The sequence below is a fragment of the Herpailurus yagouaroundi genome, unplaced genomic scaffold (assembly GCF_014898765.1).
Source record: "Herpailurus yagouaroundi ecotype Mexico unplaced genomic scaffold, PumYag 217, whole genome shotgun sequence".
NCBI lineage: Eukaryota > Metazoa > Chordata > Mammalia > Carnivora > Felidae > Herpailurus > Herpailurus yagouaroundi.
In genome coordinates this window covers 5,229,377-5,243,444 of record NW_024412448.1, presented here as the reverse complement: position 1 = coordinate 5,243,444, position 14,068 = coordinate 5,229,377, and the positions used below count along the sequence as shown (strand labels likewise).

At 53.5% G+C, this 14,068-nt stretch overlaps 1 long non-coding RNA gene across 1 annotated transcript; it reads right to left on the bottom strand.

Annotated features, from left to right (window-relative positions):
* Positions 1-10,505: 10,505 nt before the first annotated feature.
* LOC121018045 (uncharacterized) lies at positions 10,506-13,869 on the bottom strand. The gene is made up of 3 exons (XR_005785004.1): positions 13,147-13,869; positions 11,739-11,867; positions 10,506-11,321 (listed from the first exon to the last, which is right to left on the bottom strand). It is a non-coding gene; the product is annotated as an uncharacterized LOC121018045 (long non-coding RNA).
* Positions 13,870-14,068: the final 199 nt, after the last annotated feature.

Sequence of the window (14,068 nt, the reverse complement as noted above, 5' to 3'; positions counted from 1 at the left end):
TAAGTCGTCTCTCCACCCAATGTGGGGCTCGAACTCAGGACCCTGAGATCAAGAGTCACATGTTCCACCAGCTGAGCCAGCCAGGCGCCCCAGGGTGCAAAAGCTTTTTATTTTCGTGTAGCCCTATTTGTTTATCTTTGCTTTCCTTAGCCTTGCCTGAGGAGACAGACCCAAAAAATACCACCAAGACCCAAGTCAGAGAAATTACTGGGTTTTTTCTAGGAGCCTTGTGGTTTCAACTCTGACATTGAAGTCTTGAATCCATTTTGAGTTTATTTTTGTGTATGGTGTAAGAATGTGGTCCAATGTAGTACTTTTAAAAAATACATATACATTTTGAATTTTCTTAAATGTTTATTTATTTGTTTTTTTAAAGGAAATTCTATACCCAACGTGGAGCTTGAACTCATGACCCCGACCGAGATGGAGAGTTGTGCCTTCCGCTGACGGAGCCGGCCAGGAGCCCTCAGCGTATCACTTTCTAAATTCGATTGTTTTTTTTTTTTAATTTTTTTTTTTAACATTTATTTATTTTTGAGACAGAGAGAGACAGAGCATGAACGGGGGGAGGGCCAGAGAGAGAGGGAGACACAGAATCCGAAGCAGGCTCCAGGCTCTGAGCCGTCAGCACAGAGCCCGATGCGGGGCTCGAACTCACGGACCGCGAGATCGTGACCTGAGCTGAAGTCGGACGCTTAACCGACTGAGCCACCCAGGTGCCCCTCTAAATTCGAGTTTCAAAAAGTGACTCTTCTGTCCTCTGACCTTCTGGGTTGCCTTCGCAGTGGACAGCAACATCCAGAGTCCCAGGGCATACAGGGTCTCAGGGCAGGGGCTAGTGAGCCCAGAAACCCCACGCTCAGCTGGTTGTGGTATCCTGAGCAAGCCCCCACGTTTTCTGGCCTCGGTTTGCCCGTCTGCAGACAGGCTTTGCCCGGCCTGCCTCCCTCCCTGAATTCCCAGGTGCTGAGCCTGGCCCTCAGACCGAAGTGTAGATCACAAGCTTTCCGAAGCCTAAGTGACAAAGCCACAAGGAAAGAACTAAATTCCAGGTTGAAGGAGACTAAGGAAACACGACCACAAACCCGGTTGGATTCTGGGACTCTAGAAAAGTCTAGGAGACTTTTGGGGGGCAATCCGCGACATTCCCCTGGGGCTTGTGGCTGAAGGGTAGTGTCGTATCCCCATTAATGTCCTGGTTGTGACTGCTGTGCTGGGGCCACGCGGGGGCTGTCCTCGTTTCAGGAAGTACACGCTCAAGTGTGAAGGGATGACGGGGCTCGCGTCTGCAACTTACTCTCAAATGGTTCAAAACAATAGAAGAAGAAAATGTGGTAAGATGTTCATACTTGGGGGACGTGGGTGAACATTGGGGCTCTTGGTACCGTTCACACAGCTCTTCTGTAAGTTCCAAACTGTTCAAAAGCGAAAAGCTAAAAAAAGGAACCCACCCCGTCCAAGCTGCGGACCGGACGAGGACACAGGCCGACCGGAGACCCGACCAGGGACGAGTGTGGGAAGCGTTTCTGACGTTACAGGTGAATCTCTAATTATTTCAAAATGACAAGCATAACAGCAACAATAAATCCTGATATTGGTGTGCGTGCGATGTGATTTTATATCAACGCTGAATACATATTGCTGTACAATATTTATTTGTTTATTTATGTAATTTGAGAGAGAGAGAGAGAGAGAGAGAGAGCGCATGAGCGGGGAGGGGCAGAGAGAGAGGGAGAGAATCCCAAGCAGGCTCCACCCTGTCAGTGCAGAGCCGGACGTGGGGCTGGATCCCACAAACTGTGAGATCATGACCTGAACCGAAATCAAGAGTCAGATGCTTAACCAACCGAGCCCCCCAGCTGCCGCTGTGCAATATTCATCACAAACATTTGCACACACAAATGACGTTTTAAGTGTTTAGGGAAAAAAATGCCAGTCTCTGGGTCTCTGGAGTTGCTGCTGGCAAGATCGGCGGGCTCCCAGTGGATTCTGTTGCTCACTCAAACAGAGAGCTGTGGGCTCTCCAGGGTCTGCAGAGAAGACAGAGGCACAGCCCCGCATTCCAGCCCACTCCTAGGATTTGCCGGTGTGCTGTGAGCAGAAGTGGGCCTGGTGCTGGGGGGCAGAAAACAAAGCGGGGACGCCAGCTGCTCGCGGCTCCCAGGCCTCGAGGGGACGGAGTTGAGGTCCCGCAGCACAGGCAGCCGGCAAGGCCAGGGCCCCCAGACCAGAGAGCATCCCCCCTGTTCTCACCTCTTGCATTTCATGCCTGTGGGGGTGGGGGGGGGACCCGGCGCGGGGGGAACCCCTTGTTCACACTCAGTTCACAGCCCCCTCCCCAGCCAGGCCTGGGGCCTCCCCCTCCGTCTCTCCGCCCAGCTCTGACTCAGGGCAGGAGTGGTGACCTTGGCCGCTCACACTCAGGATTTGGAAAAACCAGGAGAAACTCACTCTGATGTCTTCGGAAGTGAGTTTCTCCAGGGGATCCTGCCTCAGAATCGCTGGCGGAGCCTATTGTGTGAGCTTCCCGGCCCCGCCCTGAACGAAGAGACCAAATTTCCCGGGCAGCGATCTGAATTTGAAACAGACTCTCCTGGGGGTTCTTCTGCACCGGAACAGGCGTCTCAGCAGTTAGACTCTCCCTCCCCGGAATTTCCACTTGGGCAGTGACAGAAGCTTATGTGACAATTCCTTCGTGCAGTAGTTTGAAAAAAAAAAAAAGATGCTTGCAGATAGCTTGATACACTTTGCACTGTGTCCCCCCAGCCCCGTCCGATCGGGGCTGGTCCCGCTCCCTGGCTTGGCTGCGTCAGAAAAGACCCGCAGCTTCGACCCGGTTCTCTTGGTGCGCGGGCCTTTGGAGGCCCGAGCTGTGCTACAGAAAGCATGGTACCCAGGCTGCCAGGTCGTGTGGCCCAAGCTACCAGGAGAGACACAGGAGAGACTGACAGCTGGAATCAACCACCAGAAAGATGAGCGCGGGTGTTTCCAGAGGATTCCAGGCCCCCGGCCATTTAAGTCACCCCCAGCTGTCTTCCCAGCCCAAACCCCAGACACTTTTGTCCTGTGGGGCGCTTGGGGACGCGGCTCTGCCCCCATCTGTGAGCCAACCCATGTCGCTCCAGGAACCCTAACCGATGCAGGGTTGCTGACCAGGAGGAGCTGTGAACACCAAAGAGGAGGTGACCAGCAGACGGGGGGGGGGGGGCGCAGGGAGGCGACTGGGGCAAGAATCTGGACGTTCTCTGGGTGGCTCAGTCGGTTAAGCCTCCGACTTCGGCTCAGGTCATGATCTCACAGTTCATGGGTTCAAGCCCCGCGCTGGGCTCTATGTTTTAATCAACATTAAAAAGAAAAGAATCTGGATGTTGTCAGCATTCAGGCGACGGAGGTCCAGCCCACGGTGTGATTCTCCAGAGAGAGCATGCGGAAAGCCAAGAGGGGGCAGGGTGCGGTGTTTCGGAGGGTTGGGGGAGAAAGAAGGAGCCAAGAAGGACAAGAAGCAGAGGAAGGAGGAGAGACAGGAGAGCAATCTCAGTGAAGAAAAGGCACAAGGAGGTGGCGAAGGAGGCGCCCAGGGAGGGAAGGGCTGAGGAGCCGCAGGGAGCCGCTGGAGGCCGTGGGAGGGCAGAAGCCGGGCACTGCCCTCGAGGGGCCGCACACCAGGCCCAGATGAGGGGCACGGGAGCCCGGAGTGAGCATTTAGCAGCTTTGATGGCAAGCTGACAGGGTAATTCGGATCTGTGGCATCTGACAACACAAAGTTGGGGCCCGCACTGTGGAGGTCTTTGGGGTTCTTGTTTCGTTTTCCTTGTTTGTTGTTGTTGTTTTTTGTTTATTTTTGAGAAAGAGAGACAGAGCATGAGCAGGGTGGGGACAGAGAGAGAGGGAGACACAGAATCCGAAGCAGGCTCCAGGCTCCGAGCTGTCAGCACAGAGCCCGACGCAGGGCTCGAACCCACGAACCGCGAGATCGTGACCCGAGCCGAAGTCGGACGCTTCACCGACCGAGTCACCCAGGCGCCCCTCATTTTTCTAGTAATTCAAATTGATTATATTTTACAGCGGTATTGGTTCCAATGGATCGGGATAAAAACAAACCAAAACAGAAGCCCTGAGTAACTAGTCTTTCCAGATGTTTTGCCGAGGAGAGACGGAGGGGGTCAGAGCACAAGCCAAGGGGAAGTCAGTGTACAAGGAGGTGTTTGGGGTTGTTTTGTTGTTGATGATGGTGCTGTTTGCTTTTAGGGTGAGAGAAACTTGAGTGTGTTTATACACTGGAGAAAAGCCAGTGGGGAAAGACGGGTGACAGGACACAGCAAAGAACCCCCCCCCACACACACACACACGGAATAAGAAAAGGGATGAGACACACAAATGCAGAGTTGTGTGGGTTTGTTTGTTTGTTTTTATTATGAGCATGTGTGGTACACCTCAGCACCCACAAAACAAAAAACAATCTGGATTATTTTCTAGGGGAAAAAAAGTAAAACTGACTCAAGAAGAAGTAGAAATAACCATCAGAAGTTGGCAAGATGGACGAGTCTATCCATAAAAATGGCACCAGGCCCAGATGGCCTTCAGGCACGTGCAGCCACATTCTCACGGAGCAGATATGGAGACCCCTCCAAGTGCAGAAGGTAGGACTCTGCCCGACTCTTCTACAAACCAAAGTGGAGAAACCAGCGGAAATCTGTTTCAACCTCCTGTGTGTTTTTTTTTTAAATTTTTTTTAACATTTATTTATTGTCGAGAGACAGAGAGAGACAGAGTGTGAGCAGGGAAGGGGCAGAGAGGGGGGAGACACAGTATCTGAAGCAAGTTCCAGGCTCTGGGATGTCCGCACAGAGCCCGATGCGGGGCTCGAACTCACAAGCTGTGAGATCATGACCTGAGCCGAAGTCGGACGCTCAACCGACTGAGCCACCCAGGTGCCCCTCAACCTCCTGTGTTCTTTTATGAACTAAAATGTCGAAGTTTGTTTGTCGCTTCTTATACATTTCTCTGGTTAAAAACTGAATTTGTTCCTTTTCAATCTTTCTTGCCTTCGAGGACGTAAGGGTACACATTTTCAATTATTCCTTTGGGGTGGCCCACAGGTTTTGAGGACGGTATTCTCATTGCTTCCTTATTTGTAAATAGTTTATGATTGCTGCTCTGATTTCCTTCTTTAGCCAAGAATTACTCAGAAGGATGTCCTTAAACATCCAAGTGACTAATTTTTATTTAACCTTCCTCCTCTTAACTTCTAAATGATTTCATCGTAGTCAAGGATGCGAGCTTCATGATCTCTGCTCTGTTAATCTATTAGATTTCTTTCTTCCTTTCTGTCTTTTTCAATAAGTAGGCTCCACACCCAACGTGGGGCTCAGACTCACAACCCCGACATCAAGAGTCCCAAGCTCCGCCAACGGAGCCGGCCCGAATCTTTTGTGGCCCAATAAATGGACCACTTTTTGTGACTGGTCCATATGTGTGAAAATAATAGAACCTCTGTTTGTTGATCACCAAGTTCTATCACAGAGATCGGTTGGATCGCGTCTGTTAGTTGTGTTTTTCAAAGCTGTCTTTTTCTTCATTGTCTTTCGTTCGCCGGGTCTCTCAGTTTCTGAGACTGATGTTTAAGATCTCCTACTGTGTGCACGTCTGCGTGCTCTATACTTTTCTCCTCTCTATGTTTTGAAGATATGTTGGTTGCTCCACACCAGTTCACAATCGGTGGGGCAGCCTCTGTCCCCCTCGGAGACAGGGGTGTCCCTGTGACCCGGTCCTGGCTAAGAAGATGTGGGCAGCCACCTCTGAGGACTTCCCCTCCTAAATATAAAAGGAAGCTTCGTGGAGACCAAGCTCTACTTCTTGGCCCTTCCCCCTTCCTCATTTTTGGAAACAGGATGTGACTAGAGGCACCACAACCCCGAGGACACAAGCCAATCGCCCCCAAAGGACTGAATGTGCTTGTGCGGGTCACTATCTGTTAAGTTTTCTGTTATTTGCAACTAAACACCTACGTTAGTACAGATACAATTGACAAAGCTCCGTGACGACTGGAAGTGAAATACAGTGGACTTTGGGGGGGTCTCTTTACATGCTTTTGGCCTTGAATTCAATTTGTCATTAAAATTAACTACATTTGTTCCTTTTTTTATAGTCTAGTTATTCATTTTGAGAAAGAGAGCGTGAGCAGGGGAGGGGCAGAGAGAGAAGGAGAGAGAGAGAGAGAATCCCAAGCAGGCTCCCTGCCGTCCGCACACAGCTCAACGCGGGGCCGGGACCCACAAACCACGACATCACACCCTGAGCCGAAATCAAGAGTCGGACGCTTAACCGACTGAGCCACCCAGGCGCCCCGACATCCGTCCCTTTTGGGGAGCATTTGATTTCGCATGTTTTCCGTAATCCCATGAATTTTCCTTTCTTTTGCTTGTAGGAAAACGTACGTAGAGCCTTCATCACGTCAATCGGCGATTCAGTGACGCGAAGAACTCCCACAATGCCTTGCAACCGTGACCACCGACACAGCATTTTGAAACGTTGGACTGCAGCACAAGACGCAAGTCCAAAAACACGCCTGTGTCAGCGGCTGCATTACAGATCCTCGCGCCACGAGCGCGCCAACAGCCGGCTCACCGAGCCACACGTCTGCCTGCCGCCCCGGGCCTGCCGTCCTTTTCTGGCCTTGCGCAGTGCTCCCCCCGGGCGGCCGTGCAGGGGGCGGTAACTTGGCCTCACGCTGGCGTCAACGACGCCGCTTAAGGTCTCGCACGACGGAGGTGGGCAAGCAGTAGGGTTGGCGACCGGGGTGCCTCCGTGTCTCCCAGACCTGGGGGCGCGTGCCGGGACTCACAGGAGAGGTGGGAAGGGCCGGGTCTGCCCCCAGGCTGGGCGAGGCGGCTGCTGGATGCAGGCTCCCCACCCCGACTGGGCAGGATGCAGGGGGAGAACGGAGCACCTCCTCAGAGAGCACTCCGCCTGTCCTGGAGTCCGGCAGCACATGTCCCTTTGCATGCGTCGTGCACGACCGGACCTACGCCCACCCCGCCCGGATCCGGCTCCAGCAGCAGAGTCCCCGAGATCGGCCTGGGCTCTTCTTGGCACCTGGTGGTCTGTGGACCCCTTCTCCGAATCAGGTTTTAACGTACAGGTTTTAACATAACGGGGGCGCCTGGGTGCCTCGGTCGGTTGAGCATCCGACTTCGGCTCAGGTCATGATCTCACAGGTCGTGAGTTCGAGCCCCGCGTGGGGCTCTGTGCTGACAGCTCGGAGCTTGGAGCTCATTTTGGATTCTGTGTCTCCCTCTCTCTGCCCCTCCCCCGCTCACACTGTTTCTCTCTCTCTCAAAAAGAAATAAACATTAAAAAAATTAAAATGAACAGGGGCGCCTGGGTGGCGCAGTCGGTTGAGCGTCCGACTTCAGCCAGGTCACGATCTCGCGGTCCGGGAGTTTGAGCCCCGCGTCAGGCTCTGGGCTGATGGCTCGGAGCCTGGAGCCTGTTTCCGATTCTGCGTCTCCCTCTCTCTCTGCCCCTCCCCTGTTCATGCTCTGTCTCTCTGTCCCAAAAATAAAAAATAAAAAAAAAAAAAAATTAAAATGAACAAATACATAAATAAATAAACGAAATACAGAAAACACATAGGGTTATAAAAGAAACCAATTATGTTGAAATACAATCATCAAAGTCTGTATGCTTTCTGTACGTATGGTTCACATGTACGTTAATGTCATCAAAATTGATATGCGATATTTGAGCATCTTCATTAACACGTTAAATAGCTACCAACATTTGGAAGGTGTTGACGAACAGAAACAGTATTTCAAGACGTCTGCGGTAATCGCAGTGTGCTTTGAGAGTAAATGTCATTCCAGCGAAGTCCACTTTCATCACCCACGGAAACGCCGAGTTGCGGTTGGGAATGAGAGCAAAGAAAGGAATTGTGGTGCACTCCCGTCCAGGCTCCCGGGCCCTCTGACTCTGTCCGGGAGCCTCCACGGGCCCGGGTCAGTGTGGGGTCAGCCTCCCTCACAGCACAGGTCTGGATTTCGAACTTCGACTTATCCCAGGGTCTCTGCCTTTGAATGCATCGACTTTGACTCGTTAGCATTTATTGTGATTACCAGCACACGGAAACCTAGTCCTGTGAGTTAGGGTTAGGTTCTCCTTTGCCTGTTTCCTGCCCTCGCTATCCCCCTCCTGGCCTCACTTCCTGTTCCTGTTCGATCCCAACCTTGTCTTCGTTCCAGTGTTTTCTTCTAATGGTTTGAAAGGTTGGCACCATATTTCTGTTTGCCTAGTGGTGACTTAAAATTTTTAGCGTGCACATCTGAACTCACCTTTCCCTACCCATGTGGAGACTTAATCAGCATTCCGGTCGTCCCCCCAAATAAGACACATTTGGCAGTTTTATTTCCCGCCTCCTCTCCCCGCCCCGCTCAGGATGAGCTCATCTGGATTTTCCTGCCAGACTCTTGAGAGTATTTTCCGGCCTGAGTTCCCCGGTAAAAATAGTTTCACTGACTCCTGAAGGCCATGTCTTCCTCTTGGATTCATTTTTCGTTTTGCTAGAGCATATAATCTAGCAATTATGTCAGATAGTATTTGTTGGAAATAAACTCTCTGAACACTTGGCATGACCCAAAAAAGTGTTTGTTTTTCCTCCCAGCTGAATGGCTGTTGGGCCTGGCAGAGAATCATAAGCTCAAATAATTTCCCCTCCAAACTGTGAAGGTGCCCCTGGATTGTTTGGAACCCAAAGTTGCTGATGTCTGACATCAGGCTTATCCTTTCCTTTCTTTTTTTGGAAGTAACATGTTTTTTTTTTCCCACTGGGAGCTTTTATTTGCTCCCTTTGTCCATGTTCCAAAGTCCTGTCACGGGTTTTCTTCAGTCCAGGGTGGTTTTCCTGGATTCTTTGTTGAAGTCGAGCTCCCCCTCTAGTCTCTGTCCTTTGGAATTCCTCTTAAATAACTGGATGTAGAAAACTGTAGAATTATTTTTCATGCTTCTTAAGTTTTCTTCCTACGTTATAACTTTTCATCTTTTACCCTGCGTTCTAGAGAATTCTTCAGCCTGACTTTCCAGCTCACCAGTTCCAGACTCAACTGATTCTATTCAATTTCTTGGCCCACCTATTGAGTATTCCCTCCCCCCATTTTTTTTTTAAGTAATCTCTACGCCGGACATGGGGCTCGAACTCACCACCCTGAGACCAAGAGTTGCTCGCTCCACCGATAGAGCTGGCGGGGCGCCTCTGAGTATTTTTTTTTAAGTATCTGTTATTTCAATGTCCAAATTTTTTATATCCCAAGAGAGTTGACTTCTGGAAAGTATCTTTTTAAACTCATTTTTCTTTAAAAAAATTTTTTTTAAGTCTTTATTTATTTTTGAGAGAGAGAAAGAGAGAGAGACCAAGCATGAGCAGGGGAGGGCCAGAGAGAGAGGGAGACACAGAATCTGAAGCAGGCTCCAGGCTCTGAGCGGTCAGCACGGAGCCCGACACAGGGCTCGAACTCACAAACCGTGAGATCCTGACCTGAGCTGAAGTCGGCCGCTCAACCGACTGAGCCACCCAGGTGCCCCTGTAAATAATAAATTCTTATAAAAATGTGTATGACACATAAAATTATTTTTTGAAAAAAAGCAAAAATCATCTGAGCCTTTGCTTCCCCAGATGCTGTTTTTAAAAGATAAACTCTCTTTTCTCTCTGATAGTATTACTGAGGCTGTTTTATTTTTATTTTTTAAAGATTTGATTTTTATTTTTATTTTTTATTTATTTTTTTTAAGATTTTATTCTTAAGTAATCTCTACACCCAAGGTGAGGCCCTGAACCCGCAACCCTCAGATCAAGAGTCACATGCTCCATTGACTGAGCCACCCAGGCGCTGCCCCCCCCCACACCCCCCATGCTGTTTTAAACGTTCTTTGTGTTCTGGAAACTCTTGCTTCTTCTCGTGTTAGCACAAGCATCGCTGTCTCTCACCTGCCCAGGGCAAGTGTTCCAACTGGAGGCAGGAAGCCCTACCTACAACCCGTGGCTTCCACGGTTGCCGCGCCTGTCCCCGCTCCAGCCACCGGCAGGGGAATCAGGGAAACGTGGCTCACGAGAGGCTCCGTGCTAGTCTGAAGCTGGCACTCGTTTGCTTCTCCCACGTGCTGTTGGACAGGACCAGTTACCTGGTCACACCAATTGCAAGGGAACCTGGGAAACGTAGTGCAGCCAGGGGCGCACGGGTGGACGGCTGAGACACCCGCAGTCTGCCCTCTGGGCTCCGGAGGTCCATGAGCACCCGGGTTTCGCGCCCCACCCCCAGGGTGAAAAGCACCTCGTCTGGAGGGAGATGGCCCAGCCCAAAGCCCAAGTCTCTCGGATACGTGCGACCTCCCACCGGGTCCGGCTCTGCATCCTCCCGGTCCATCTGCCAGACTAGCTGTCCAGCGATCTGTCCCCCGCCCCTCCAATCTGGTCTTTCACCGGATCTTCACTGCAGCCCCCCGCCCCCGCCCCGCACTGCCTTTTGGCTGAACTGTCTTCACGGGAGGGCCCTGGGCGACATCAGTCGGCTCTCCCACCGTTTGAGGAATAAGCACTTGGCTCTTCCAACGTGTGGGTCCCGGGTCTCCAGGCCTCTCTGAGTGCAAGCTGGCCCTCGCTTTCTGGTAACGTCACGGCGAAGCACCCGGGACCTGCCAGCAGGCACTCGCACCCGGGCCGTTGTGTATTGCGGCCCCAGTTTTCCAAATGTTGCTGCGACATAACGAGGGAAGAGTGTTATTAATTCCAGCTCACCGTATCCGTTTCCCTGTCGTCCACGAGCCAGCCACGAAGCCAACAGCACATATTTTAGGGCTTTGTCACACCCGCTCCCTGGGCACCCATCTCTGTATTAGTTAGGACGGGCGTGTTAGTCAGCTGTTGCCACAGCAATGCTGCATAACAAACCACTCCAAAGTTCCATGGCAAAGCAACCATCACTGATGCCCACTCTCCCAGAGCCAAGGGCCGCTGCGGGGTGGGTCCAGGCCTGCTCTGGGCCTCCCTCGTGCTCCTTGGACCGGGAGCTTCCCGTCGGCGCACGGCCGTCCGCCCTTCACTCCTCCACGGGCAGTCTTCTGCTGAACAAGGCTGACCGTGCCACTGCATTCGGAGCCCCCGCTCCCTTCACGCCCGCCAAACACCTGTTGGCCAAAGGAGTCACACTGCCAAGTCCAAAGTCAAGGTGAGGAGTATATCCCACTCACCCAGAGGCCCGGGGCGCGGAGGCAGATGTGGAATGCTGGTGCCGGGCAGTGAAGAAACGGGGATCACAGGCAGTTCAGTCACCCTGGAAATGCACAGGGAATGCACAGGAACCACGGGAAATGCACAGATCCTGGTGTGACCACACACACACACACAAGAGAAGCTTCCTTCTGGAGAAGCCACAGAAAAGCCTCCCGGAAGGCGGTGGCCTTAATGCTTGCCTTTGTTCACAGCCCCAGACTGATGGCCACTCGCAGTCTTCCGGTCCCTTCCGGTCCCTGGGGGTTGTTACAATTTAGGACCCCAGGAGGGGGTTGTGGCCGGTTGTGGGAGTGGCACCTGTCACCTCTGCTCAAGTTCCACTGGAGAGGGTGGGTCTCCTGGCCACACCCACTTGCTGAGGAATTTGGGAAGCGGAGCGGAGTGGAGCCTGAACTTGGAGGAAGGGGTGCCTGACCTTGGTGGACAGCTGCAGCCCCAGCCCCCTTCACGGGGTTACCTCGTCTGTGGTGTCTGCTACTTCCCACGGGGATGGCGACTGCCGGTTTGTGCTCTTCATTCGCCACGTTTTCTGTTTGTCCATCAGCAAGTTGTTGGTGGCCCCTTGCTACTCGGAGGGTCCAGCAGGCTGCTGAGGACATCAGTGACCGCTCAGGGGACACGGGACCTCCGCTCCTTCCAGGCATTAGTCACCAATAGCGTCTCTCCTCTGTCTGATGCCCCCCCCCCCCAGGGCACGCCGACAGCTGCCCCTGGCCCCCTCAGCTGCTGCCTCTGAGCCACCTTCACCTGCCAGCACTGGCTGCCTGTGTGCTTTGGGCTTGGCTTCCTCCCTTGGGCCAGAGCAACACCCCCAGCCCATCTCCCCAGAACCCCTGGGGATTTCTGGCCCACTGAGGACACTCCCTCCTCTTGTTCTTCTGGTTATAACAGATTTTAAAACTTTCTGTCATTTCCAGGCATTGAAGGTGAGCCCAGGGAGACGACTAAGAAGCACCCAGGCCATCATGTTTATGCAGTCTCTGTGGCATCTAAACCCATTCAGTCCTCAAGACTTGGATGTTTAGTCCCTGGGAGCAGAATGTCCAAGGGCAAGTTGATGGAATCTGTGGGCAGCAACAGGGCCTGGGCCAGAGAGGTCTGCTGCTGGCCTTCTTGGGCCTGCCTCGGGATCCCCTCGATCTGCAGCGGGGAACCCCAAAATGGAGCCTTAGAGATCACGGTCTTGTGGCCTTAGAAATGGAGTCGCACGGTGACGTTGGTGACATGAGCTCCAGTCATGTGGCGACTGAGAATCCTCAGGCCAAACCCAACAGGTCCTAGGACGTTTGTGACCTGGCAGGTCCCTCTGCCAAGCAGCACCTTACTCGTGTTCCACTCCCCTGGGGAGGGTCCCCATTCTACAGAGCGGGACATTCCCAATCTCTACCTCAATGCTTTCAGGGTGACCCCCCCCCCCCCCCGCTGTGCTCAGGATTCTATTTTGGTTTATTTGTGATTTCATTTTAAGCTGAGATTTGGAAACCAAGGCAAGTTTGGAAGCCTCCCTGAGGCCCAGGACCACGTGTTGAGGTCATCTCTCCTCACCGAGGGAAAACCAATTATGTTTGCTACTTTTTTTTTTTAATTTTTTTTTTCAACGTTTATTTATTTTGGGGACAGAGAGAGACAGAGCATGAACGGGGGAGGGGCAGAGAGAGAGGGAGACACAGAATCGGAAACAGGCTCCAGGCTCCGAGCCATCAGCCCAGAGCCCGACGCGGGGCTCGAACTCCCGGACCGCGAGATCGTGACCTGGCTGAAGTCGGACGCTTAACCGACTGCGCCACCCAGGCGCCCCTATGTTTGCTAGTTTTAAAGAAGATACAGGATCCGGGTGGGGCGAAGTCCTCCACGAAGACGCCAACCTGCTTTTTGCGTGTCTCCCTTGGGAAAAGGAGACCAGAACGGGCACTGTGGCATCCTGGAGAGGCTTCGTCACTTCCTCCTTCCGTGAGGAGGCAACAAGGACACTATAAAGGGGTCAGAGCCTTTCTCACCCCCACAGGGCTTGGATGAGGGCACAGGCAGAGGCCTTCCCTTGACCCACTTCTCTGGCAGCTGGAAGAACCCCACCTGCCCGGAGGAGACAGAGCGCATCAGGCATGGAGCCCTGGCTGTGGAGACTTCAGATCTGAGAGGCCCTGGGTGCCAGCTCTTGGCGTCCGGAGATTTCCCCCTCAATATGACCCAGCCCAGGGGGAAAGGGAGCCAGTCTTTATTCCGGATGGTCCTTAGAGCCGCTAGGCAAGGAGTGCGGCCAGACCTGGCTCCTGGGCCCCAATCCCGCCCCAAGGGACACAGCACCTCCCTCGGGGCGCCCTCGTTCCCTCCCAGAGCGCTGCATTTCTCTGCAAGTCCTCAGAGAGACGCACGCGGCCCTGGGCGCGCGGAGCGCATGGGGCTGCAGGCCCAGAGCTGTTCTGGCCCCAGTCCCCTGGGGCCTCGGGCTCCGGGGCCCGCGTGAAGTGTCGTCGGCCCCTGCGCACCGCGGGGCGCTTGGACGCGCAGCGGAGGCGACTCCGGGAAGGGAGACAGCCCTATGGGTTGCAGCCGCAAGTCCCTTGTCTCCAAGCCTACGTCTGGGCCCCGGGCGCGGGCCCGCCAGACGCCGCGCGGCCGCGCACGAACACCCGGGGACCGGCGCCGCCCCACGCGGCCCGTCCGACCAGCCCATTGGTCCAGAGGCGCACCGCCCGCGTGTCCGCGCAATGCCATTGGTCCGAGCCCGCGGCCCAGACAAAGGGAGCGGCGGCGGCGGGCGGTGATTGGGCCGGGCGCGGCAGGGGG